Source organism: Leopardus geoffroyi, chromosome E2, assembly GCF_018350155.1.
Source record: "Leopardus geoffroyi isolate Oge1 chromosome E2, O.geoffroyi_Oge1_pat1.0, whole genome shotgun sequence".
Taxonomy (NCBI): Eukaryota; Metazoa; Chordata; class Mammalia; order Carnivora; family Felidae; genus Leopardus; species Leopardus geoffroyi.
Window position 1 is genome coordinate 60,934,248 of NC_059335.1, and position 26,192 is coordinate 60,960,439.

Here is a 26,192-nt window from a genome sequence, read left to right on the forward strand (position 1 = left end):
CGATTCACGGGCACAGAGACGTGCGGCGTCTGCCGAGGGCACACGGCGAGCGGGCTCGGTGTCACCACCACGCATCCTTCCAGAAGAGGCCGCAGGGGCGGGGGTGACAAGCACAGGGGCCTTGTGAGTCTCGCGAAGCTGGTTTGAGTCCCGGCTCTACTGCTCCCTGGCTGTGTGACCTCGGGCAAGGCCCTGCACCCCTCTGAGTCTCTCTGCTCCTCTACAGGCGGGGTAGCAGTCCGCGCACACGAGCGCTCGATGAAATTCGGCAAAGGGCCGTGGAACAGCTTGTGAGCCAGGAGCCTGGCCTTCCTCTGAGGAAGGGCCCAGAACCGCGGCTTGTGTGACTTCCCACAGCCCTCAGCGGCTCTTCTCGTCTCCACTTTCCGGTGGGGAAGCCAAGGCACAGAGAGGCCAAGTGACCTGCTCAGCTCACACGGCAGAGTAGCGGTCCGGGTATGCCCCGGGCAGCTCATCCACCCGCCTGCAACCCGCGGTCCCTCCCTCTTCTGACTGCCCGTCCACCACCCCACGGGGGCTCTCTTTGTGGCAGCTCCCACCTTGCACGCCGGGGGGCCGGGGACCCGGTGCGGGTCTGGAAACGCACGAGTCGGCTCACGCCCGGGTGTCCCAGCGAGCGGAAGAGCCGAAGGCACAGCGAGCAGAGGCGCTGTAGCCCCCACCCCCAGCCTTGCCTCCCCCCCACCCCCCTTGAGAACATTCCCAGACCTCAGCCCGCACGCCACAGGCCCATGGGAGACCCTGTGTCGTTCCCAGACAGCGTATCCAGTCCCCGGCTGAATGTCTCTAATCCGTCCGCAGAGGAAGCAGCTCTCCGAGGCCGGGCGGAGCCGGTGGGAAAGAACATGGAATGTGCCGGAACAAGCCACCCCATCCATCACTGTCCCTGTCCGGCTGTGGTTCCCAGCCCGCCTGGCCTGGCTGAGAACTGGCCACAACCCAGAGCTCCCAGCCCTGGGTTCTAGAACCTTCCTCTGCCTGCCTCAAGTCTGTATTGCTGCCAGAAGTAATAAGCCCCTGCTTTGATCATTTGGGTCTGATTTCTGCTGGTACCTCACCTGACCCTTACAAAGGTCATGAGAAACTAGGAAGGTGGGCAGGTAGCCTGCCTCAGGGCCTTTGCACCGGCAGGGACCGGTATTGACAGGTAGGTAACAAAGCCATGGTGATAAAGTCCTGAGTGCACGCTGGGCCTTGACCTGGGCACTTCACACGAGTCACCTCAGCTCACCCCACAATAAGCATATGAGGTGGGCAGGTGAGGAAACCCGGTACAGGGAGGGGAAGCTGGCCGCAAACCCAGGCCGTCTGGCCCCAGAAACCAGTCCGTCCGTGGAGTCCTGGGACGTGCCCCCTGTCAGGACCGGGCAGGCCCGGCTTCAGGGCCCTGCCATCCCGGGATGCGGCCGCAGCCCAGGCCCCTCTCCTGGAACTGATGCGCGGGCCGGAGGGGGGGCCACAAAGGTTCCGAGCCCCTCTCGAGTTCCCAGGATGACACAGGGGCCAGCCTCACAAGTAGCAGAGCAGAAGCCTCTGCAGGGCTCCGGAAGCTCGGTGCAGGCCCCCTCACCCCCTCTGCAGAGGGCAGAACCCGGGGGTGCGGCAAGGACTCTGGGCACGCTGCCCCCCAGCCTCAGTGTCCACATCTGTACGTAGGGGTGTGGGACGAGTGCTAAGAATGCGCCGCGATCTCGGTGGCTCTGGTGGTGCCGAGGCCAAAGGGAAACCCACGTTTGCAACCGGTGCCTATTTCCCCTTCGGTCACTCAAGCCCCCCTCCAAGGTCGTCCGGTCAAGACCAGCCTCACGGTGTGCTCCACGACCCGGTGAGGACCCGTCCTCACTGTCCCCGAAAGGTGAGGGCTCCACAGGGCAGGTGAGGGGCAGAGCCGGGGGCCGGACCTGTCCCTGAATTCCCAGCTTCTGCCCCTGGCCCGACAGCAGGCAATATTCTAAAACTCCAGCCAACGTAAACCCATACGCCTGCCTTTCTCGGGAACCACAGGGCCAAGACGTGTTCCCCAAGACTGTACAAAGTGGCTTCCCTGCCCCTCAGCCAGCACCCCGAGAGCGCCCATGGGCTCCTTCGTGCCTGGCCCGGCCCTTCTCCGCCCTCATCTCCCACACCTCCCCTCTCCGAGTCTACTCAAGTGCTCCTACCTCAGGGCCTTTGCACGGGCTGTTCCCTCTGCCAGGGAGTCTTTCCCCCAGATACCTTCATGGTATCGTGAGCTCACCTCCCCTGCGTCTTTGCCCAAAGGCAACCTTCTCTCTCAGTGAGGCCGCGTGTCTAGAACCGCGCTGGGCACACAGTAGGCGCTCTGTACGTACTTGAATTACCGCCAGGAGAATCCGGGGGGGAGCAGTTGGTGACGGCAGCCTCCGCGCCTCACCCGCTCCCTTTCAGCAGGTGTGAGTCCTGGCCCCCTGTGTGTCTGCCCCGCTGGAGGGTCTGGAGCCCAGCCTGCCCCGGGGAGAGCCCGGGGGTGCCTCGAGGGGAGCGCGAGGGCTGGGCAGCTCCGAGGGAAGAGGAGGGGCCTGTCCCCTGCAGACCCTCCAGCTGCCCCTTCGGGCAGCCCCACCCCGGAGCGGGGTAGCTCTGCCTGTCAGAAGCCCCCGGTCTGCCCGTCCGGGCTGGGCCTGGGCTTCCGGAACCCCGAGCGCGGGTGGTGAGTGCACCCTCCTCACACGCCTGCCCTTGAGGAGGACACCCCTATCGCCCACTTTCCAGTGGGGACACACAGCAAGGGAGGCGCCCCACAGGGACCCGCAGTGGCTCCCTACTTCCTTCCCTGTGGGGGTCAAGCTGCCGTGTGGCGTTCGGGGCCACACACGATCGCGCCCCAGCTGCCGCGTAGCCACGTCCCCACCGCCCTCAGCACCCGCAGCGCCGCGCACCGGAAAGACGAGGAGACGGAAGGCGGGAGGCCAGGGCTCCGCCTGTCCCTCCTCTCTCGGACAGCGGCTCCACGTGGGGCCCAAAGCCCCCTTCTAATTACAAGCCCGACTCCACACCCACGGAGGAGACAAGAAGCCACACGTGCTCCCTGGAGGGCGGGACCCGCAGGGGGCTCAAGGGTGCGTTCACGCGTGGACCCCAGCACAGCCCAGCGGCCGGCAGCCCTGTAAGGCCCAGAGCCGCGCCCCCGGTCTGTGCAGCGGCCCCCCGAGGGCTCAGCACCTCCAAGGCCTCTGTGCCCACGGGGGGCGTGGGCATCCGCTGTGGCTCACTCGGTCCAGTGGGTTTCCTGGCCACGTGGGAAAGGGGCTCGGCCGGAGAGCTGTGAGAGGCAGGGCTGCAGGGTGGGGTGGGAAGGTCCCTGCAGGGAAGGCCGAGGGGCCCCCTCCGTGGAGACCGTCATCCCCTCGGGGGCCGCGGGGCTCTGGGCAGGGCCTGGGCCCAGGAGGCGGCCCGCAGCTCACACAGGATGTGTGGTTCCCCGGGGAGCGGTGCAGAGACTGGGGCAAGAGATCTCTCGTGGAGGAGGGGGCACTGAGCCCCCAGACCTCTGCCGTCCTGCCCCTCAAGTGCCCCTCCTCCTTCACAGCCACCCCCTTGCAGTGGGGACCTTGCTCTCGGCCCTGGGGGTCTCTCCAAAGCCTCTCTGACTGGTGCGGGAGCAAGGGCTCCTCGGCTATGGGCGAGCGTGGGATAAACAGGAAAAATGAGGCGTGAATTCCTAGGAAGACACACATTTCAGAAGGGTCCGACCAGCGACAGATGGGAGCCACCAGGCTGAGGAAGAGACGAAGGGGCTTGGCGGGGGGGGGGGGGGGCTGCCTTCAGGGCAAACCCAGGATACTGGGTGACCCTCCATGCCCAGACGGGTGGGCTTGACCAGGAGGCTCCTGGGCCAAGGTCAGAGGGAAGGCTTGTTTTTGATCCCCAGTAAAGCCGCGCGGGATTTTTGGGGTGGGGGGGGTGCAGCCCTGATGAGTCCCAGGTGCTTCCCACATCTGCTTTCTCTTACAGCCTCTGCGGCCGGAGGAACAAGAAATAATGTGAAAATATAGGGGTTGGGATTTTCCCCTCCGCTGGTCGCAGCGGGCTTTCTGTGGCTTGGAGCCGCGGCCATCCAGAGCCTCCACATGGCCCTTGGGGTCGTTCCTCTGGCTGTGAGCTCTGTGGACACCGCCCTGCCCACTGCGCGGTGCTGGGCCACCCCGGCCTGCCCGGCCTCGGGGACCCCGTGACCCCCTGGGCCTGTGTGGCCAGTGGCAGAGGTCACAGGTCACCACGGCAACAAAGCCGGGCTGGGACTCAGGAGAGCGGGGCCCCCATCCTGCTCTGCAAACAACTGTGAACTCAGGAAAACGGCACATCTCTGAGCCTCGGTTTACCCACTGGTACATGGGGCCCATAATTCCCGCCTCTGCGGTGGGGGTGGTTTTGGGCCAGAGCCCAGAGGGGCTTCGCAAACCAGGGTTCCGTTTGGTTTCCTCTGTCCCGTCTCTGTCCCCTGGCTGGACCGTCAGTGGCCTTTCTACTCTGGGCCTTGGTTTTCACCCCTGACAAGGAGGGCGGGGAGACCCCACCCCCAGGAGTCACAGAAGGGTGACCCACGGACAGAGTCCAGCACTCACGGACATGGCCTCTTGCTAAACATGCGCGCGCGTCGGGGGCCCAGCTGCGGGGTCCCGGGAGGAAGGGCTGGCCCCCACGTGCGGCACACCCCCACAACTTTGATTTTAAACTCGCTCCCTTTTGCCGGGAGCTGTTCGTGTCCCGGGCGCCGAAACCCTCTGTTCCTCAACTCCTCCTGAGAACGCCATGAGGTGTTAGAGCCCCCAGGTACAGTGGGGAAACCGAGGCACAGAGTGGCGCTGTCACTTGCCCCAGGGTCACACAGCCACCACACGGCAGATCCCACGTGCGTCCGGCTCTGAGGCTGACGTCCCCAGCTGGTGCAGGCAGAGCTCGTCCCTCCCTGTGAACGTGCGCACGGGGGTGACGGCGGGCCTGTGTCCAAGGGTGAGGGGTCCACAGGGAAGGCCCCTCGCAGCCACAGAGGGGACCCTGGGCGGTGTCCGGGCCGCCGTAAGCAGGCGTCACGACATCCCATCGGCAGTGAGAGGGAGCCGGTCGGCCTGGGTGGGAGGGTCCGTCTGTCACTGAGAGACCCAAAACTGGACCAGACGCTACCCCACCTGAACGGCCTGCAGCCCCAGCCCAGGGGCCCCTCCAGGCCGGGCCCTCTCGCCGCTTCTGACCTGGGTACGTGGCCCCAGGCTGAGAGACCTCATCCCCGACACCTGTGGCCTGTCTGTCTCCTCCCAGCGTCTCTGGAAAAGCACCGCACGTTTACTCTCTACAGACCGACCTGGGCCCATCAGGAACCGGGAAGACGGGGCGGGACCGTCCAGTTCGTGTTCCAGGGCCCGATGCGGGGCAGGCAGACAGGACCCCGCCACGCCTCCCGCGCTCTGGCCGCCCTCCCCCGCCACCTGCCTGTCCAGCACCCCTGTCCTGCTGCAGGCCTTTGCGCCTGCTGGAGGGTTCCCCAGACCTTCACGAGGCTGTCTCCTCATCAGTCGGCTCTGGCTCACATGTCCCTCCTCCTCGGAGAAGCCTTGCCCGGCCCCCAAGCCGGAACCGCCCCACCCTGCTCGTCCTGCCGCCTCACCCGACTTTATTTTCTTGGGGCCTCTCGTCTGCGCCTGCGATCATCCCATGTCGGTTGTCGTGTCCGCGGCCCGTCTCCCCGCTGACCGCTAACCCCCAGACGGAGCCCGGACGGTGCCGGGCAGGCGGCCGGTCTGCGGCACACCCTCGACGGTCTGTGGACCGGCCCCGCGAGAGAACCGGCGCCCCCGCCCGCCCGCCCTCGCGCTGCCCTGGGCCCCACCCTCCTCACATTCGAGAGCTCGGCTCCCTGCGGCGGGCAGAGCCTGGGCAGGCCTCGGCTGGGGGCGGCTCCGAGGCTGTACCTCGGAGGCAGCACGGCAGTACCCCGCAAAGTGCCGAGGACCGGGGGCCGTTTGGAGCCTGCCCTGCAGCAATAAGCTTAAGACCCCCCCACCACCACCTGTGGGGTGGACGCATCACGAAAGGCCTCGGTCCTTCACCCTTCCTGACCCACGCCCCTTGCTGTGTGACTGCCACTCTTCCAAGTACTCGACACGGCCGGGAGGCCCCTGCTCTGCGTCCGGGCTGGCCCCGGGCCTGGCTCCGGACGTGGCGTAAGTGAGAAGCGATGTCAGCCGACTCTGAGTTGGGACACGGGGGCGTTTGCTGCGCTCGCTCTCTTGTTCAGTCAGCCTGCCGGAGGACGGGACTCTCGTGGGGCAGAGCTGGCCCGGAGGAGTCCCCGGTCATGCGAGGGCCCGCCCACAGTCTGCTGACCACAGACCCGAAAGCAAGCCCGGTGGGACCAGAAGTGCCCAGGGGACCTGCCTAACCTGCCCGCCCCAAGAACTAGGAGCCAGACCACAGCGGTTGTTTCAGCAGCTAAGTTTTGTGGTGGTTTGTTACACAGTAGAAACTGACTGATACACTGTGGTATTGAGAACCATTTGGGAGCCGGAAGGGACTTCGGGGGCCGGGATCCCATCACAGCGCGCAAAGGGAAGTTGACCCAGAGACTCCTGCCTCTCTGCCTCTCATTCCTCTTGTGGTCGCGTCTCAGCGTGAATGGCCACGTTCCCCTTAGGGAATGCGTTCTAGGGAAACCCTCGGGGACACAGGCAGAGAGTTATCTCTGAGGATGTTTATCACTGCGTTGTTTAGGAGCGTGACAAGAGGGGACAAACGAGGTGGCCCCAGTAGAGGGCCATGAAGGAACTTCTCTGGTCGGTGCAGCATTACAGGACCTCAAACATCCCGCCGTGGATGCCCTGGCTTTGGAAATTGCTTTTCAGTATCGACCAGCCCGAACCACCACACCACAGAACCCGCACAAGTGCGGGCACGGCGGCTTCGGCAGCAAGCGCCCTCCAGCCACTTGGCCAAGACGCCCAGGCTGGAAGCCATCCGAATGCTCATCAGGTTCAGGGGCAAATGGGCCGTGGGAGGCCCGTCGGGGGAAGAGCACCGCGCGGGGAGAGCAGACGCACGCGGCACCCCGTGAGACCGCCTCTCGCCAACGTGCGGCCGCGTGAACGACGCCAGGCCCCAGACAGCTCGCGCCGGGCAGCTCCACTCACGTCACGTGGTGCCAGCCCCGTCGTGGGAGTCGGGAGCCGGTCCCAATGCCGGGGCGACCGGGGCAGGTGACGTTGGCGACCGGGCACACCCGGAGGGCGCGAGCCGTCGGCTCCCGTGTGGGGGACGGAAGCCTCGCGGGTGAGCGGAAAGGACGCCACGGAATACTGTCGAATCGCGAGGGAAGGCGACCCTCGCGTCCCAACCAGGAGGGGAGAAGCGCACGACGTTCTGCCTCGTGAACAAACGCACGCGCGGAGGAGGCACGAGGAGGCGGCCGTGGCTCCCGGGGGGACAGCGGTTCAGAGTCTGGGTTGGGGCCGGGCCCCGGGGCCCAGAGGCCGACGGGCCGCCGACGCCCCCAAACAAGCGGGGAGGGCACGGCCTCCTGGGCACGCGCCCCCGCCTTCTGCGGCCTCCTGGCGCCGAGCGAGCGCGAGGTTGGAGGGCAGGGGGGGCCGAGGGCTCCGAGCTGCCGTGCTCCCCAGAGGGGGCCGCAAACGCGACCCAGATGCCGGCCCGCGGGCCCTGCGGCTGGCGCGTGAAGGGAGCGCATTCCTCGCCCAGCTGCCGGGGCTGCGCGGCCAAGAGCGAGCGGCTCCCTCAGAGCCGCGGGGGAGGCGCCCTGCCATCTGGCCGCCTGCTGGGGGGAGGGGCAGCGGGAGGAAGGGGTGCCCCCCCTGCCCGGCACTGCTCCGGGAGCTCCGGGAGCCCCCTCCCAGGCCTCCCACGCACGTCGGCCACCGAGGGGACGGGGCCCATCTGCACACGGGCGCACTCACCTGAGTGTGACCGGGCCGGGACAACGGGTGTGCTGTCACGGCTGGCCGGGTGGATGAGTAGAGAGAGAGAGGACGGAGTATCGGGTGGACGGACGGACAAGGGAATGGATGAGGGGACAGGTGGACGGGTGCAAAGGCGGGTGGACAGACAGGTGGACACACAGATCTGTGCAGTAGTGGGACAAGCCCGGTTCTGGGGTTGGGCGGGTGGAGTTTAGCTCGGGGTCTCACGTCTCGAGTGGCCCTTCCAAGGCCCTTCGCTCTTCCGAGCCTCGACTTCCTCATCTGCACACTGGGGGGGGGGGGGATGCTGTTCTGACGATCAAGCAAGCGCCCGTTAAGTGAGCACCCCACGAGGACTTCTTCACTCACACACCTGGCTAGGACAGAACGGGGAGAGGGCCAGGGACCCCAGGAGGGCCCTCCCCTGGGTGGGGGAAAGTCAGCGAGGCCTCCCGGGTGAAGTTCACGAACACTGAGATCTGAACAGCAGGGTCCAGCAGTTGGTTGTCCCCCGGGAGGGGCTGAGACAGAGCGCCGGGCGGGGGGGGGGGGCGCGGCACAGACAGACTCTGTGGGGTCCCTGCGTGCCCGTTTCCTATGGGAGGGGTGAGACCCCAAGAAAGGATGTAAAACCCCCCTGGAGTTTTTTAAAGGCGACCGAATATATATTCAGAGAATCTCTAAAAGGAAACAGAAACTGCCCTTGGGGAGAAGGGGGGCAAGATTTCCTTCTCTCTTTCTTCCGGACTAGCCGCCGCCCCTTTAAACCTTGCCCTTGATTTGTTTTTAAACTGCCTGCTAGCCACCAGCACTGCCCCTCCCGCCACAAAGGGGATAACGGAGTGACGGGTAGTTAGGAGCCGTCACCCAAGTGAATAAACGGATCTCGGTCCCAGATCACTTAGCTAGGAAAAGGACTTGAAGTCCAGGGAGGTCCTCCGCCCTGGGGTGTAAGTTAGCCAGGCTGCCCTCCGACGGGGCCGATCGAGTGGGGAGGGGCACAGACGGCCGCGTGCACACCCTGGGCTGGGGTGTTCAGTGTCAGAGAAGCTTCCAGGAGCGGCGACGAGGGGCTGGAGCCTGGCGGCCGTGGGGTTCGCACACCCGGAGAAAGGAGGCGCGCACGGGGACCGAAGTCACCACGCACCACACTGCGCGGGCATCCACGGCGGGCAGCGGGGGGGGGGGCGCGACAGAAGGTCCAGCCAGCCTGTGGAGGGTCTGGAAAACCCGGCCAAGCACTTAGGATTCTCCTCTGCTGGCAATGGGGCGCCACGGAAGGCTCAACTGATCCCCAAAGTGTTTTCATTGTTTAAGAAATGTGCAAATTGGCCGCGTATCACCTTGAACTCTCCAGGGGAAAGCTTCCAGAATTTAAAATGATAGTGCCGCTCGAATGAATGCTAAATAACAATTAGACCCTGGCGCTGTGTCCTGCACGGGTGTCCAACCGAGGGCCCGTCGCCGAGTGCCAGGCGATTCTCCCGCCAGCCCCCAGCCACAGAACGGCCACCCTCGTGTGTGCGTGACCCGTGTGGACCTGTTCACCTGTCACGTGCACGCAAGAGACACGAATGCAGACGGGGGTGTGGCACCCAGGACGCGGCGACCTCTCTGAGCCTCACGGTCTCCCCCGAGGGGTGCAGACACAGCCCCCTGGTGACAGCCCCTGTGGGACCCCGGGAGACACCGTGCAAACAGACCCTCAAACAGGAGCGGGGGCAGGGAGGCGCTGGAGACACCCGCCCAGGGGGAGGCCGGGGCATGAGGAGGCAGCTGGGCTGACTGTCCCCAGGCTGGCACTGATGTTCCCTCTCTACTGTGACGAGGAGGAGCTGTCAGCAGGTACACCTGAGCTGTGGCGAGAGTCGGCCCCTCACAGCCTTCATGCCCGATGCAGGGAGCCTCTGTGGGCCCGGGACCCGGGAAGGGGCAGACCGGTGGCTCCCGGCCCCTCCCAGGGGCACACGCATCCCCAGGGTCTCCCGCCGCGGACATCCCAGGGCGGTCCTCCTGCCTCTGCCTCCGTGGGGTTTGGGTTGCTGGCAGACTCAGGCCTCCTCTGGCAGAGCACTTGGTAAAGGCAGGAGGCCAACCCGACACATCACAGGTCACAGCTCACAGCACCCGGGAGGCCCTCACTTCCCAGATGTTCGGAGAGGTTCAGGTCCTGGCCCCAGGTCACACAGCATTGAAGAAGGGCCTGTGGTCCCCGCTCACGTCCTCAGACATCCACGGCTGTGGTTCATTTTATGATTTAACCGCCGCAACGCAGGAGGGGCCTGGAGGCTGGGTGGTCTCACAGCACCTCCAGGAGGGAGGGAACTGAGCCCGCCTCATGGTGGCTACTGACCACATTCTGCAGGGCCCTCTCCCTGGTGGATTCTGGAACATTCCGTCTTCGTGCCCCAGGAGCCATCAGAATGTCCCGGAAACTCTAGCCGTACGTCACCCAGAAGGCACAGCCCAGACTCTGCCAGGGCAGGTGCTGCCATGAGCCTCAAGGGGATCGCTCTCCCCAGCTTTCAGTGCCAAGAATTTCTGCGCGTTCGCTGCGCATCACCGGCCAAGGTCTGGTCCCAGGCCCTGCTACTTACCCTACTTCCAGAGAAGTCGGCCACGTGCCCGCGGTGACGGGCCGCCACGGGCAGGGAGGAGAACCCCGCTCCGGCAACGCTCCACCGGCAAAGACAGGGGAACGGGGGAACGGGGTCCCCAGCCCTCTGCCCGTCACCCCAAGTGGCCTCTGTGGACGATTCTTGTGGATGCTTCCGGATGTTTCCGTGCGGATACACCCTGTGCGTGCGCACCCTTTAAGAAAAGGCAAACTCCGGCAAGACTCCGCCCGGGGCCTTTCTCCGCTGGGCTCGTGCGCGTCTGAGGACGCGGGGTCTCCTCGCCCGGTGCCTGGACGCGGGCGTGATTAGCTCTTCCTTGGAGAGTTAACAGGATCAGAGCGAAACCAGCACCGCCGCCCGGCATACAGTAAGTGCCAACTTGGGGCCAGCCTACACCTGAGAACTCTCGGAACGCTCGTTGCCTCCGCGGCGCTCCTGGGCTCTCCCTGCGCGCTGGCTCACCTGTCCTGCCTGCAGCCCCGGGGGGACGAGGACAGGGCAGGACGGGGCAGGTCGGGCCGGGGCCGCTGTTCGCTGGCGCACGCGGGTCCTTCATCGCTGAGAGCTCCTGCGACTACCGCGGAAGGTTCTAGGGCCGTGCATCAAGGGGCACCATGAGCAAGGCGGCCGCGTGACGAGGAACCTAATCTGTCCTCTCGCACGTGGTGCCCAGTGTCCGTGCAAGACGCACGGCCCCAGCACGTACCCCTCCCCCCCCCCAGAGGCGCCAGACTGCAGGTGGAAAGGGTGCTCCTCCCCTCCCGCCAGAGGGGCGCCCACCTGCCTGCCCGCCTCCTGCCCAAACAGGGTCCCCTGCTCCCCAGAGCCATCTAGGGAGGTGCCACCGAGAGCCGGTGTCCCCACGACCTGGGAACAACACCTCCTTTCTCTGAATCGAAAGAAAACAGCGTCCTCTGGAAGCAAACCTTTTAAACAGATGTTTCCTCTCGGCCCCCCCTCCCCCCCAGGCCTCCCTCGAGGTGGGGCCTGCTCGCTCTCACACCCAGGCACCGGGGAGAGCGACGGATTTCAGTTCTTTTTAGGAAAGGGGAGGAAAATATTTTTAAAAATGTGTTTTACAAGCCTGGCTTTGCCATTGTTTATGTAAACAGGTAAATTGTTTCCTGCCTCAATTAAAAACATCTGCCACATAAATGAATACCAATTAACTCATCCTGTTTTTAATTACTCTGTTAATTACACGCAGGCAGCAGAAAGGACGGCTGGGAGTAGGAAAGCGAGTGCGGTCCCTCCCCCAGCTTGGCAAGGATCTGGAATGTGTCTGGCTCCTGGTGGAGGAGGGTGGCAGGGAGGTGGTGGCAAAGCGCCAGCCGGGATTCCCCGATCTGGGGCTGTCGCGCGGGCACCTCTTCCCGGGGCCCCTGGCTCACCGCGAGGAAGGCGGAGGCCCTCCTGTCCCTCAGGCACTGAAAACGGAGGACGGGCCTTCAGGGCGCCCCCTCACATCTCGGCGCCCTTTTGCCGGGGGAGGGGGGCCTGTCTGCAGGGGATCGGGGACCCCCTAAGAGCGGGTGCCGCTGGCAAATAATAGCGGGGGCAGCGGCTGCTTACCGACACCTTGCCGAATGCCTGCCTTGCCCGAGCCCGGAGCCCTCAGGGCCGCCTCCGGGGAGCACCCCTGCCCCTGCCAGCATTTCCTACCAGCCTGACCCTCCTCCTCAGCCTCCACCGCGGGCCGTAGCCCCCCGGCCCGGCCCGCCCGCTTCACCGTCCGGCCCAGGGCACGCGGAGGCTCGTGGGAGGCGGGCACAGCCCATCCAAGGTCCCGTGGCCCGCGCCTGCCGGAGCAGGGTTTACACCGGGACTGCAGTTCCAGGGCCTGTGGCGAGTAGCGTGGTCTACACCACAGCGGCCACGCCCGGGCTCTCTGCTTCCTGGGGCACCTCAGGGTCCTCGCTCTACCCGCAACGGCACATCCCGCCTCCCACGGATGCGAGCGGCTGTCGGACCCGTTCCCATCTCTTCCCCAGGTTTGCCGGTTTACAGATGCTGAGATGGTCAGGTCCTGTCCGGGCTGAGGCGCCGACAGCTCTGCACCCACGTGCCAAGTCCAGGCAAGAAGTGGGCACAGGGCCGCTCGTGAGAAGGAGGTAGGCTGTTGGCTCAGGCGGACCCAAAGGGAAGGGAGGGCCGCGGTCCATCGGCCACGTCTGCCCTGGGCATCAGCGTGGCTCGAGCGGGTATGCTGTCCGTGTATTGGCACATGGGGGTCCGGCCCACCCCTCAGTCCACCAGTGAGAAACCCGATGTCCCCAGTGTTCTAGAACATTCTACCTATCGTACTACGTGTGGGTGTCTGTTTAGGGGGCTGCCTGCGCCGGGGGGCCTTCTCGGAGCGGTGAGTCGGCAATACACAAGAGATAGGCCAGAGTCTACCCCATGCCATCCCTGGGGGCAGATCCCTTCCAAAGCTGGGTCCCAGCGCAGCCCTCAGGACCGGTGACCGGCCCCTGCTGGAATCCAGTTCCAGCCTTGGAGGGAGGACAGGCAAACAGCCGATGCTACGTGGCTGACAAGACATTAACTGGTCCAATCCTTCCAACAGCCTGTGAGGTCGTTCTGTCATTTAATCATCATAGTGAAAACCTAAAACGTGTCACTCCTCCCATCGTATAGATGGGACAGCAGAGGCACAGAGAGGTTCGGTAACCGCCCAAAGCACACAGCTAAGCAGGCCAGAGTGGGGGTTATGACCCAGTCCGTGCGGCTCCACGCAGGCTCCTGCCTGAGTTCGCACAGCTGCCCGGGCCCAGCCTGGTCCTACCGATACCCCAAGCCTCCCCGGTTTGGCAAGCAGGGAGGGGAAACCTCGCAGGGTGCCCCAGTGAAGCAGAAGCTGGGGAGGGGTTGGGTACAACCCTCGGGTCTGAAGTCCGCTGTGAGCCCACCTCCCGGCCATGGGCCCTGGGCATGGCCCTCTGCCGGGCGTGGCCCCAACATTTCCCCTCGGAGATGGAGGGGCGCTCGCCTCTGCTTCGAAGCGTGGGCATGCGGACTCGGCCCTTCTGCAGGTCTCTCCCTGCCTGCCTCCTCTTCCAGGCAGGCCACCAGGCTGACCTGTGTGTTGGCTGGCGGTCTCCTGAGCCACGGGGGGCCAAGGCCCCATTTCTCAGGACCCACCCTGCACGCTGTCCAGGAGACTTGCACGCCCAGACCTTGGCCTGGGGTGGAGGTCTCCAGACCTTCTGGAACGTACATCTCCTTTCCACACCCAGCAGCCATCATGAGGTCTGGGCTGTTTCCCTGGGGCCTTCTAACTGATTTGAGCAATAAATTGCATCTAATAGCAGTGAAGTCATTTGGGGGCAGGGACTCCCCACAGCACGTGGGGCAGCACTGGGCCCACGGAAGCAGCAGAGGGTCCTGACACGGGGAGGCCGGCTTGCCAACCCTGAGCCTGTCTCCGCCCCCATTGGCTCCCCCAGGGGCAACGGGAAGCAGGGTGTCCCCAAGGCCTGTCCTTCCAGGCTGGGAGACCCCTGGCCAGCCGCCCTGGGTGGTCCGGACGCGGGGGCCTCGCCCACTTGGGGGGAGGAGCCCCACCTCCACCGGGGGGTGCGGACCGAGGGGCGCAGAGTGCAGGAGGGGCTCCCCCATCCGCAGGAAGCATTTCCGTCCCGTCTGAGTCCCACGGGGAACTCGGGCGGCGGGTGTGGACCTGGGAGAAGGCTGACGCCGGGGGTCAGTGAGCACTCACCGTGCCCGCCCCGGGCTCCGCGTCCACCCCCGGCACCAGCCCCCGGGGCGGGACTGCTGGGCCGTTTCCCAGGACACAGAGAGGGCAGGAGCCTGGACCCCGGGCACCGCACGGCTCCCATCCCTGCTGGCCCCTGGCCCCCCCCCCCACCCCCGGGCCTTGGGAAGGCGCCAGGCGGGCAGATGGGCCCCGTGCTGGCGCAGCCGCGGTGGCAGCTGTGCTGGGGGAGGGGAGAGCCAAGCCGGGCCCTGCCGCCTCCCGGCCTCCCGCGTAAGCGGGAACCTTCTGGATGTTTTGACTCATTCCACCAAATAGTCTCACAGAACCTCGAGGGGATCTGGGGTAGGTTCCTGCTGAGTCAAACAGCCCTGCGGGGATTTTCTGAGGCCTCTGAGGCTGGTGGAGGCCTGGTCTCCCATTGGACGGTAGGGAAACCCCAGGCTTGGGGAGGCTGGGGACAGGCCCTGGCTCCCATCTGCGTCCCCCCCCCCCCCCCTGCTGTGACACACACGGGGAATCCAGCATCCTTCTGGACTTCGTCTCCTGGGTGCCCTCGGGCTGGGCCCCACGTCACACTGCCCCCACCCTGCGTGGTGTGACAGTGTTCACGGGGACTTATTTTGAAGAGACAAGCCGAGAAGGGCGGGGTAGAAAGACAAGGGTCCCGGCCTCGAAAAGGCCCCCCACCTGCCCCACCCTCCCCGGCAGGGCGGCTCCTCAGGAGGAGGGTCCTGGCGCACGGCAGGTGCACCCTGAATGTCTGTCGGACTCACTGTCCCCTTCTGTGAGATGGGAGTGAGCCCGCCATTCTGACAGGCCGCTGGCACGACCACCCGCTAAGGCAGACCTGACACGGGAGGTGGCACCCCAAGCTTCTGGAAGCCACGGCCAGCGGGTGTGCCCAGCACGCGTCCAGTGGGCGTGTGCTCAGTTTTCGCTGAGCAAAGTCAGCCCATCTCGACAGTTCAGACACTGTAAGGTCCCACTTACACGAGGCCCCTAGAGAGTCAGATCCACAGAGATGGTAACAGATGGGGTCCTGGGGCGGGGGGAAGGGGTGTTTCATGGGGACGGAGCTCCAATGGGAAGATGAGAAAGTTCTGGAAGCGGATGGTGTGATGGCTGCACAGCATGAAGGTACTCAATGCCCCTGAACTGGACGCTGAGAAATAGTTAAGACGGTCAACTTTATGCCCTGTGTATTTTGCCACACTTAAAAAACCTAGTGGGGAGACTGAGGCGGGCGGGATGCGACTCCCCACTTCCTCCTCCCAGCCGCCCGCCCACACTGCTAACGGCACAGGGTCAGGTCACGAGCACAGCGTGAGGCACGTGTGTGTGTGACAGGAGCCGGGTCGACCTTCCCCCCTCGGTGGCCACGGCCTGCCCTCCCGGCAGTGCCAGTGTGGAAGGACACGGCCCCCCTCTTCCTAGGCTCTGTGCCCTCATTGACCCCCAACTCTGGCTCCCCTGGGGCTGCAGGTATCGGTGACACGGGGGCCTCTGTGTCCCCTACACTCCACGTACGTAGGCAGGCGCAAAGGGCCGGGAGGGACCCTAAGGAAAGGTCTTCCCAAATGACCTCGTGAACCAGGAGGTCTAATTGGGCTGGAGGCCTTGTGCTGTGAGGATTACTGGGCAGGGGAGGGGTCCAGCTAGCACCTTCAGGGGTCTCAGACCCTTTGAGAATCAGATAAAAAGCCCTGCGAATACATGTTAGTGCAAGTCAGGTCCAGGACTCCACAGCCACCGCCTGACCTGTGCCCTCAACCTCAAAGCCCCCCGACACCGAACAAGCTGTGACCTTGACTTAGAAAGAGGAGCCGTGCCTACGCTGACCAGACCATGCCAGGTGCTGTGCTGGGTCCCTTGACCGGGTGTTTAACTGCCATGACTGTTGGCCTGCTCACAAGGAGCTTTTACGTGGATAGAGAAGAGCCTGAGAGACCAGGCCACATGGTGTGCGGAGTGAGGACCAGCGTGTGGGCAGTGTGGTGACAGGCGTCCTGGGACAGTCCACACAGATGTGCAGTAACAGGTGTCCTGGGACGGTCTGTTAGATGTGTAGTGACAGGTGTCCTGGGACAGTCCTTGTAGATGGTAGTGACGGGTGGCCTGGGACAGTCCCTGTAGATGGTTGTGACGGGTGTCCTGGGACAGTCTGTTAGATGGTAGTGACAGGTGTCCTGGCACAATCCCTGTAGATGTACAGTGACAGGTGTCCTGGGACGGTCTGTTAGATGTGTAGTGACAGGCATCCTGGGACAGTCCCTATAGATGGTAGTGACAGGTGTCTTGGGACAGTCCATTAGATGTGCAGTGACAGGAATCCTGGGACAATCTCTGTAGATGGTTGTGACGGGTGTCCTGGGACAGTCTGTTAGATGGTAGTGACAGGTGTCCTGGCACAATCCCTGTAGATGTACAGTGACAGGTGTCTTGGGACAGTCTGTTAGATGTGTAGTGACAGGCATCCTGGGACAGTCCCTATAGATGTGCAGTGACAGGCATCCCGGGACAGTCCCTATAGATACGTAGTGACAGGTGTCCTGGGACAGCCCATGTAGATGGCAGTGACAGGTGTCTTGGGACAGTCCATTAGATGTGTAGTGACAAGTGTTCTGGGACAGTCTATTAGATGTGCAGTGACAGGTGTCCTGGGATAGTCCCTGTAGGTGGTAGTGACAGGCATCCTGGGACAGTCCCTATAGATGGTAGTGACAGGTGTCTTGGGACAGTCCATTAGATGTGCAGTGACAGGAATCCTGGGACAATCTCTGTAGATGGTAGTGACACGAGTCCTGGGATAGGCTGTTAGATGTGTAGTGACAGGCATCCTGGGACAGTCCCCATAGATGTGCAGTGACAGGTGTCCTGGGACAGTCCATTAGATGCATAGTGACAGGCATCCTGGGACAGTCCCTATAGATATGTAGTCACAGGTGTCCTGGGACAGCCCATGTAGATGGCAGTGACAGGTGTCTTGGGATGGTCCATTAGATGTGTAGTGACAAGTGTTCTGGGACAGTCTATTAGATGTGCAGTGACAGGTGTCCTGGGACAGTCTGTTAGATGCATAGTGACAGGCATCCTGGGACAGTCCCTATAGATATGTAGTCACAGGTGTCCTGGGACAGTCCCTGTAGATGTGTAGTGACAGGTGTCTTGGGATGGTCCATTAGATGTGCAGTGACAGGAATCCTGGGACAATCTCTGTAGATGGTAGTGACAGGAGTCCTGGGATAGGCCGTTAGATGGGCAGTGACAGGCATCCTGGGACAGTCCCTGTAGATGTGTAGTGACAGGAGTCCTGGGACAGTCCATTCGATGTATAATGACAGGTGTCGTGGGAAAGTCCCCATAGATGGTAGTGATGGATGTCCTGGGACAGTCTGTGTAAATATGTGGTGACAGGGTCGTGGGTCACTCCATAAGACGTACACAGTGACAGATATCCTGAAATAGTCCATGCTAGGGATGTAGGGACAAGCGTCCCGGGACAGACATGTAGTTGTATGGTGACGGGCATTTTGGAGAAAGTCTATGTATGTGTAGTGACAGGCATTCAGGGTCACTCTGTTAGACGTGTAGTGACAGGCGTCCGGGAGATAAAGTCCCATCTCCGAGTCCTCTGTTAGTCCTTTCAGTGGACACTGACTTAGGTCTCTGGCTTGTGGGGCCCTGGGTGGAGCCGGTCTGTTCTCACACCTGCATCTGGTGACACTTTACACAGCCGTGACTCTCCCCACTTCTGGACACAGAGGCCGGCCCCTGGGCTCCCCACGAGTGCCCCGGAGAAGCGGCCCTCTGGACAGCCAGCTCAAAGGTCACACTTCCTTCTGGCCCGGTAGTCACACCCTCACACACACTTTTGTGCACAGCCCTCACGTGCACACTCACACGCACGAGGACTCCCTGGGCAGGGGACAGTCCGGTCCCGGTCCCGGGAGTGAGCTGCTCTCCCGGCTGGACACCACCCACCCACACGGGGACCTCCCCCCGCCTCCCCTTCCTCATCTGGCAAAGCGAAGGTGGTTGGCAAATGCACCTGTTTGGGCTTGACTGTTCCACCAACACACCAGCTGCTGGACAGAAGTGGCCTCTTGGCTGAGGCTGGTCGCTCCAGGCCAGGTGTGCGGGGCGAGGGGCAGCCGGTGTGGCCTGTCCTGGACGCGTACACCGTCTGGAGACTGGCCAGGACTTGGGGTCACCCCGGATGGCTCCCTTAGCAGTCTGACCCTGATCCCCCCACTCAGTGACCTGTGTCTGTCCTCCTCACGGCCTCTGTCTCCCCATGTTCTTCCCTGGGCGGCCTTCTGAAAATGCTGATCTGACCAGCCCCGGCCCTGTCCAGCCAGGCACAGGGGGCTTCCGTGGGCCTCTGTGACTCCAGGGACAAAAGCCAGAGCGCCCTCTGCGTCCACCGTGCCCCACGGCGCTGCCGTCTCTGCTGCCTGCCCTTCCGCGGGGCTGTCCCCAACCTCACACCGCGCAGCCCCACCCCAGGGCTCATCTGTGTGGTTTGGGAATCCCTGCGCCCCGGGCCCTGTCCTGCCCAATGCAGCGCCATGAGCCGCCCGAGCCGGCTGGGCAGAATTGAAACACCTCGCCCGTTAAGACACAACTTCAAAGTCTCTAAAAAAAAAAAAAAAAAAAGAAAAGAAAAGAAAGAAAAAGAAAGCTCTCAGCGATTTAAAACACCAATTGCAGAGCGAAAAGACAACATTTTGGAGACATTAGCTTAAACAACATGTGTCGCTAAAGGTGCTGGCGTCCTTTTCTAATGCGGCCACGATCTAAACTCTCACACGTGGCCGCCCTCTGTCTCGGCCACGGGTGCTCTGCTCGTGGGCGCCGGGCACACTTCCGGGCACGCGGGGCTGGTGTGAGCCGGGGCGCCCTGGAAGGAGTTGTCCTCCAGAACGCCTTCTGTAGCACGCGGCCTGGGGCTCCAGGGGTGCCCAGGAAGTGGACCCTCTGACTCAGATCGCGGGAGCAAGCAAATGAGACCCTAAACCTCCGCGAGGCACCCAGACGGGCCACGTCTTGGCGATAGGGACTCCCTGCGCCCAGTTGGGCGGCGGGCCCGCGGAGAGGGTCTCAGCCAGACCTCCCCACCCCCGCCCCGAGCCGCCACAAGAGGGCGCGCTTCCCGTACAAAAGGCGGGAGCCTGAGGCCACCGCAGGGCCAGGAGGTGTGTGACACAGGGCCTCGTTCCGGCGGGGCGTGACCGGTCACACCAGACGGCTGCCCCTGGGCGACGGCCCCCCTGGTCCCTGCCTGCGGACCAGAGCCTGCCGGGGCCCCTGCGAGGTGTGAGCGGCACAACCCAGCCGGTTGCTTCCACCCGGGGCTCAGAAGGACACATTCTCCCAGACAGCAGAAGGGCCACCTGCCGACCTGCGGCCTCACCGGCCCGGGACACAGCCAAACCCTGCCCTGGGGTGGCCAGCGCCCGTTCCGACTGCTCAGATGCAGGGGCATGACGGGAAAGGGCTGTGGAGGGCGGCAGGGGCGGCCAAGGGAAGTGGGGGCTGCGGAGCCCCCAGGCCTGGCGAAGGACTCCTCGCCTCCGGCTGTCTGGGGGGCCTGGTGTGGCAGAAACACAGGGGCTCCAGGGGCAGGTGACCTGGGTTCCTGAGCTGGAATCCCACCTCCGCCACCAAGGCCCAGCTTCAGTGTCCCCGCCACAAAGCAGGCACGGGGCCTCGGCTGTCACGGATGCAGGGCGGGTGAGCCCCTGCACAGGGCTGGCTGGGCAGGAGGGACACCAGGGTCCTCCCTCCGCAGGGCCACCTGATTCCCACAGACACCGGAGGGCACCAGGATGGCGCTGGGTACTCCCCAGAGGGGGGGACGCGACAGCCACGTCCACAAGCAGCGATCAGCAGGGACAGCCCACGTGCCAGATACACCTCAGCACAATCGGAAGGGGGAGGAGCCCGCGTGACTGCATTTTGCATGTGAAACTGGAGACACAGAGAGGGTGAGACGTCTGGTGTCGTCACACAGCCACTGGGAGGGGAGCGGTGGGACTCAGAGAAGTCAGCCTGCTGCCCGTCCCTCCCCGCTGCCTCAGCAGATGGGGCAGGGCCTCCCCGAGCTGGATGGGGGCCTAAGGCCTCTGCTCCTGAAAACGGCCGCTTGCTGCTGCTGGGGAGAAGGGCCCACGACAGCTGGAGGACTTTCCTTCCCAGGCTTGGCTTCGCCCAGGCTTTCCCGGCTGCTCCCGGGTCAGGAGTGACCAGCAGGGACTTCCCCGTGGGTCCCGTTCAGGGCCTCGGGCTCACAAAGAGCCCCCCTCGCCGCCCCCACCCCCACGTCTCCTGCCCTGCCCCTGCCGAAGGCTTTCCTCTGTCCCAGCAAACAGATGACGACCCGAACCTCCTCCTGCCACACCCAGCAGGCTCCCAGCCTCAGGGGCACCCCAGACTCCCGGCCGCGGACGGCCACCCCGCGAGCGAACTGTGATGGGGGGTGGGGGGGGACACGGCGGCTGAGAACGTGCGGGTCAACGGCAGAGCCAGGAGAGGCGTCTTCCGTATTACGGCCAAACCAAATGCAGATCTTTGTTATCCTTCCCAGTGACATCTGGCTCCCCGTGAGGCCCCAGGAATTACAAAAAGCAGAAGTCTTAACTTCTGTTTTATTGCTGCAGGAAACTGCTGCAGACAGCGCGGGGTGGGAAGCGTCTTCGCGGCCCGTCGCAGGCGGAGGCTCAGCCGTTTGCGCCCGGGGCCCCGGGTCCCGGGTCGGGCTGGGCGCTCAGAAGCGGGAACGAGGAAGCAGCTATTTATCACTTTTACATCATGAGTCTCCACCCCGCGGGCCAGGCCTCTGCCTGGGTCTTTCCACTGAGACTAAGTTCCAGTCCAGGAACTTGTCTCCAGACGGCCCAGCCCCCGCTTGCAGCCGTGCTCTTGGCTCACGGCGGCCCTCGGAGGCACTCCTGCAGCCCCGCCGCCCTCTCCCAGCCCCGGAACCTCGGAGGTAATCAGAAGTGTGGGGTCAAGATCCCGGGTCAAGATCTGGAGGTGCGGTTCGCCGGCTCGAACGGGACAGAGGACAGCCCGGCAGCCAAGAGGACATCCTTGGGGCACGGTGCTCGCCCAGTGTGGCTGCGATCCCAGAGACCCACTGCCCCGAAAAGGAGCCTCAGGCCCATGAGCCCCGGCCCTCCAGGGTGCACCCCAGATGGACATCCGCCAGTCATGAGTTTCCAGCCTCCTCCTGTCCCCCCGCCCCCCGGACACGTCAGAATCTGTGGGGACTCTGAGTAAGCCACACACCCGTGGTCTCCCACCCCCGTCCCTCCGGGAGGCCACACTGTGCGTAGACAGCGACGGGGTCTGACGCGACACGCGGGACTCTGCAAAAGCTCAGGGGGGCCTGTCCGCCCTCCGGCTACAGGAGCAGCACCGGGCACCTGCCTGCCTGCAGCGAACCTCTCTGGGCCTCGGGGTCCCCGCCTGGAAAATGGGACAGCAGTCACCTTCAGGGTTGTCGGGAGATTACATGAGAGGAAGCCCAGCCCAGCACGGCCTGCGTGCCGGACGCGTGAGCTCTGGTCGTTACCCTTCTGTCCCCGTGGGCACGACACGACCCACATAGCGTGTGAGCTGCGCGTGGTAAACACTTTCTGGGGCCAGTTCTATCCAGTCGTGTGCGATCAGGGCAGGGCCACCCTCCTGACACTCACAGCTCACAGCGGCCAGAACCCTCCGCCCCCAGGCCTGAGAGGTGACACTAGTTACACAACAATGCTATGTTTGCGCACCCTCCTACAGTAGCAGGCAAGGTCCTATCCTCCCACGGGGTGGGGGAGGACGAGGGCGCCGGCCTTGGCCCCCACGACCCAGACCCGGCAGCGGCGCTCTCCCCCTGCCCTAGGGAGTCTCTGACTCCAGGAGGCGCCACCCCTCACATCAGTCACAGCTGTGCCCAGGTGCCTGAGGCCGTGTCAGGTGGGGGTCTGACTTCTGGGGCACTGACCGCTCCCTGCAGGTGTGGGGGGGGGGTGCGGGCAGTCAGGCCAGGGACGGGGAGCACGGGCAAGGGGAGGCCAGCTCACGGCGGGGGGCAGCGCTGGGGAGCCTCTGGCCGCTGGGGACTCCCTGTGGGGAAGGGGCGGGGCCGACAGGCAGGCTTGGGCTCCCCTCTGAGCTGGACAAGGAGGGGCCAGCGCCTCTCTGGGCGTCCGTGAACTAAAGTTCCGCCACCCTCGCCGATTGTCCCCCCCCCCCGCCTCTGGCAGGGAGTGTGAGTGCTCGGGCTGCTGCTGGTGGGGGGCAGATACCCTCGCAGGTAAGAGCCGGGCAGTGGGCAGGACGGCACTGCCCCACAGAAACGCCAGTTCCCTCCTGGAAAGCGGCACTAATTAAGCGACTACTGCATGCCGGCTCTCCGCCACGTCTCAGGGACACGGGTCGCGGTGCCTCTTCCACATCTCGCACTCTGAACACACGTGTACGCGCACATCTGTCCAGTGACTCAGAAAGGAACGGGGGCCCACTGGTGCCAGGGAGGCTGCAGTGAATCAGATGACCCCAACCTCAACCCCCTGACGGTGCAGCCGGGGTGGGGAAGGCCCGCCCGTGCCAGTTCCAGAAGGTGGCAGGGAAAGGCCTCGCCCAGACCCCACCCTCGGCCGGAGCAGCCGGCCGGCCTCCGGGGCGGCGGCCCCGCTGGCTTGGATCTTTCGGATTAGTGGCTCAGCCTGCCGGCGGCTTCAGATCCTTGCGTAGGAAGGAAAATTAATTTCTTCCAGTCATGCAGAAATGAAAATATGTGCAGCCAAACTCAGAGATTTCCTGGAGGTGGTAACTCAATTACGCGCATAACCTGGTGACCAAGGAGGTGCTCCGGGACCCGAAAGGGGTTGTGGGTGGCCCAGGGGAGCCCCGGAGTGTCCTGGAGGGAGACGTCCAGCCGAAACCTCCCGGCTCGCCAGCCCTGGCTGGGCTTGTGAACAGACAGTTGCCAGCCACGTGACCGTCCCTTCCCCCCAATCGCTAGTAGATGGAGGCACCTCCAGAGAGAGACGGATTCCACCGGAAAATCGGTCCTAACGTGATGTTCTCCCAGCCTGCGTCTGTCAAGCTCTCGGGGAGCCGGCAACACCACATCTGCTCCAGTAATCCTTCGTTTCTTCCTCCCTCGTTCCCTCTCAGCCCACAGGAGGGGCCCGGCAACACGGTCCCAGACAGCGGGGTCCCAGCACGGGCTTGTGGGCGGCAAAGAACAGAACCCCTTGCCCTCCTGGGCTCCCCGTCCAGAGGACAGAGCAGGGTGGGGGCGGGGCAAATGCGTGTCACCGCGCTGGCTCTCTAAGAACGTGCCCAGAAGGCGTGGACTGGCCTTCCTGCCCCTGCCAGGAGCGGCCTCTGGTCCTCTCGGCCCGGCCTGCCCCCCACCTTGGGGCTCCAGCCGCGGGAAGTTTCTCCAGCCTTGCAGCAACTTGCGAGAGCAAAGCCAGGATGCAACATCAGCCCTGGCGTCCACAGCCCCCGAGCTCCGCGGGCCGCCCTGGGAACCTCCTGTTTCTGGGTCCGGGAGAGGAAACACACACCCAGTTAGACATAATGAGGCGGCATCCTGGCCCCAGGGCCGGAGAGGAGTGCGCCCCGCACGGGACTATGGGGTCTCCTCTGCTCTCAAAGGAAGTATTTTTCCCCCTAGTCTCCGGAACAGGCCTGCAGTCAGCCAGCCAAGGTCCAGATGGTGGGGAATACGGGCGTTTTCGGAGGGAGGGGTCCCCACACTTGCAGGGATCTGCTCACTCCTCTGTGGCGCCCCCCCCCCCTCCCCACACAGTTCCCAGGGGTGGGAAGGAGGGACAGCCTGGGGCTGTGTGTTCAGAGCCCAGCAGCTCAGAGTGTGGCTTGCCACCAGCCCGGCTGCCTTCCGCTCCTTGTGAGCCCGTCTAGGGCTGAATTTCCAGCCATCTGTCCCTCCACGTCGGCTCACACCTCCCTCGGAGCCGTTCCCACAGCCTGGCTCCAGGCCTGCCCAACACGCAGATGGACGGTTCCCAACGGGTGTGAATAATCACTGCCACAGGGCTGCGCCCCAGGCACCGCGGGCTGTTGGGACCCCAGGGAGGGTCGTTTAAGCCCCTGTCCCCACACACGGGGAGTGGGGGCAGCCCCCCACCCCCCAGTCTCCGGGCCGACTTCACCGCAACACCAATTAACCGCGGACACCGCTGACCCGCAGCCCCTTCCCTGGGGGGCAGGGCCAGGGACTATAACAAGACGACGGCGGCGGCGGCGGCGGCGGGAGGCACAGAGGGAGCTCTGCCCCCCACCCCCATCTCTCTTAGGGCCGCTCTCTGCGTCCCCTCCCAGTCCCCTGTCACCTGGACCCGGGCCTTTTGTCAGGAAGCCTGGGTGCCAGACGGGGAGCCTGCGGGACACCCCACCTTCCGCACGCAGTTCCCACGTTAGGTTTGACCACACCCCCGGCAGGTCAAGCGCGGCTCCAGGGGTGGGCTGGAGGGACCAAAGTGGGTGGGCACTGACTGGGCTGGCCCCACCCCGCCGCGGGCTCCAACTTTCCAAAGTGGGGAGGGGGCGCCCGGGGGCGGCCCGCACGCTCCGCGTGGCTGCTAGGAGACCCCCCCCCCCCCCGCCAGACGGCAGCCCGCGGGCGGAGTCGGGGCGGCGGCGGTGGCGGCGCGCGGGACGCACCGGGCACTTACGGTCCGGAGGTCCGGCGGCTGGGAGGCTCCCGAAGCGGCTTCTCCTCGGAACTCGGTCCCCGCCTCCGTAACTTGGTCCCCGCCACCCCCCGCGCGCTGTCCTCAGGCGCGCGGCGGGGCCGCCGGGGCGCGCGGGGCGGCCGCCTGGGCCATGCCCGGGCTCGGCTCCCGCCGCTCGCTGCCCCCGCCCGGCCGCCCCGCGCGGGAACAAAGCGCGCACGCCGCCCCCGGGCGGTCTCCGGCCTCCGCGGCCGCGCGGGTGCAGCCGCCGCGCCTTCCACTCGCGGCGCCGGGCTCTCTGCCGCGCGCTCGGCCGAGCGTCTCACGGGGCCCCGCGGCCCCCGCCCCGCGCGCTCCGCCCCCGCCGCCTGCCCCCCGCCGCCGCCGCCGCCGCCGCCGCGCCACCTGCCTCCCGCCCCGCGCCCATCGCTCTCGGCTCCGCCCCGGGGGGCTCGGTGCGGGGCCGGCGCGGGAGAGGGGCTCCGCCCGCCGCCGCTCCGGGCAGACAGCCGCCCCCGCCGTCCCCGCCGCGGAGCCCCGGGCGCGCCCTGCCAACTCGGCCGGCGGCACGGCTGCGAGGATGAGCGGGGTGTGTATACGGGGGCGCGGGGTGGCGGGGTGGCGGGGTGCGGGGCCGTGGCGGGAGGGGGGGCGGAGTGCCGTGGAGGGGGGTGCGCGCTTCCCTGCAGGGGAAGGGGTGGTGCCCGGTGAGTGTGCGGAAGCGCGGGGTGCCTCGGGGGGCAGCAGCGTGGGTGTCGTGCAGGGAGCGCGGGGGGCCGTGCGTGGCGGGCCCCTCGCCTGCGCCCACCCTCGCCGGCTCCGCAGGCCGCGCCCTGGGCGGGCGGGTGGGGCCTGGAGCCGCGCGCGCCGCCGCCGCCGCCGCCGCCGCCGCCGCCGCCGCCGCACACCCACCTCGCAGCAGTCGGCGACCGCCGGCCTCGTAGTTTTAGGAGACGCGCGTCTGGCGTCCGGGGCGGGAGGCGAGTAGCAGGCGCCCCTCCTCCGGGCGCCGCGCCCCCCGCCCGCCCGGCCGCGTGGGGCGGGAAGGGGCCCGGGGCCGCTTCCGCGCTCGGCCGGCAGGGGGCGCCCTTTCCCCGCCGCGCGCCCCGGGCCCCTTGCGCCCCCTCCCCGCATTAACCCGAGCAAAAATGCAGGGGGGCTCTCGGGGTCCCCAGCTCCCCGGCCGCTCGGCCCGCGGCATTTGCATGTA

The 26,192-nt window shown here is 65.2% G+C and overlaps 1 protein-coding gene across 7 annotated transcripts in view; it reads right to left on the reverse strand.

The window, feature by feature from the left end:
* CBFA2T3 (CBFA2/RUNX1 partner transcriptional co-repressor 3) overlaps positions 1-26,192 on the reverse strand; it is an 86,139-nt gene that overhangs the window by 28,341 nt on the left and 31,606 nt on the right. The window contains exon 1 of one of the 7 annotated variants that reach the window (XM_045439995.1): positions 25,895-25,971. The exons of 4 other annotated variants lie outside the window; for them this stretch is intronic. The gene's annotated coding sequence lies outside the window, so the exon portion shown is untranslated. Of the gene's footprint in view, positions 1-24,971; positions 25,281-25,894; positions 25,972-26,192 lie in introns of those variants that run through there. 2 more of the 7 variants (XM_045440000.1, XM_045439994.1) reach the window with 2 other exon arrangements.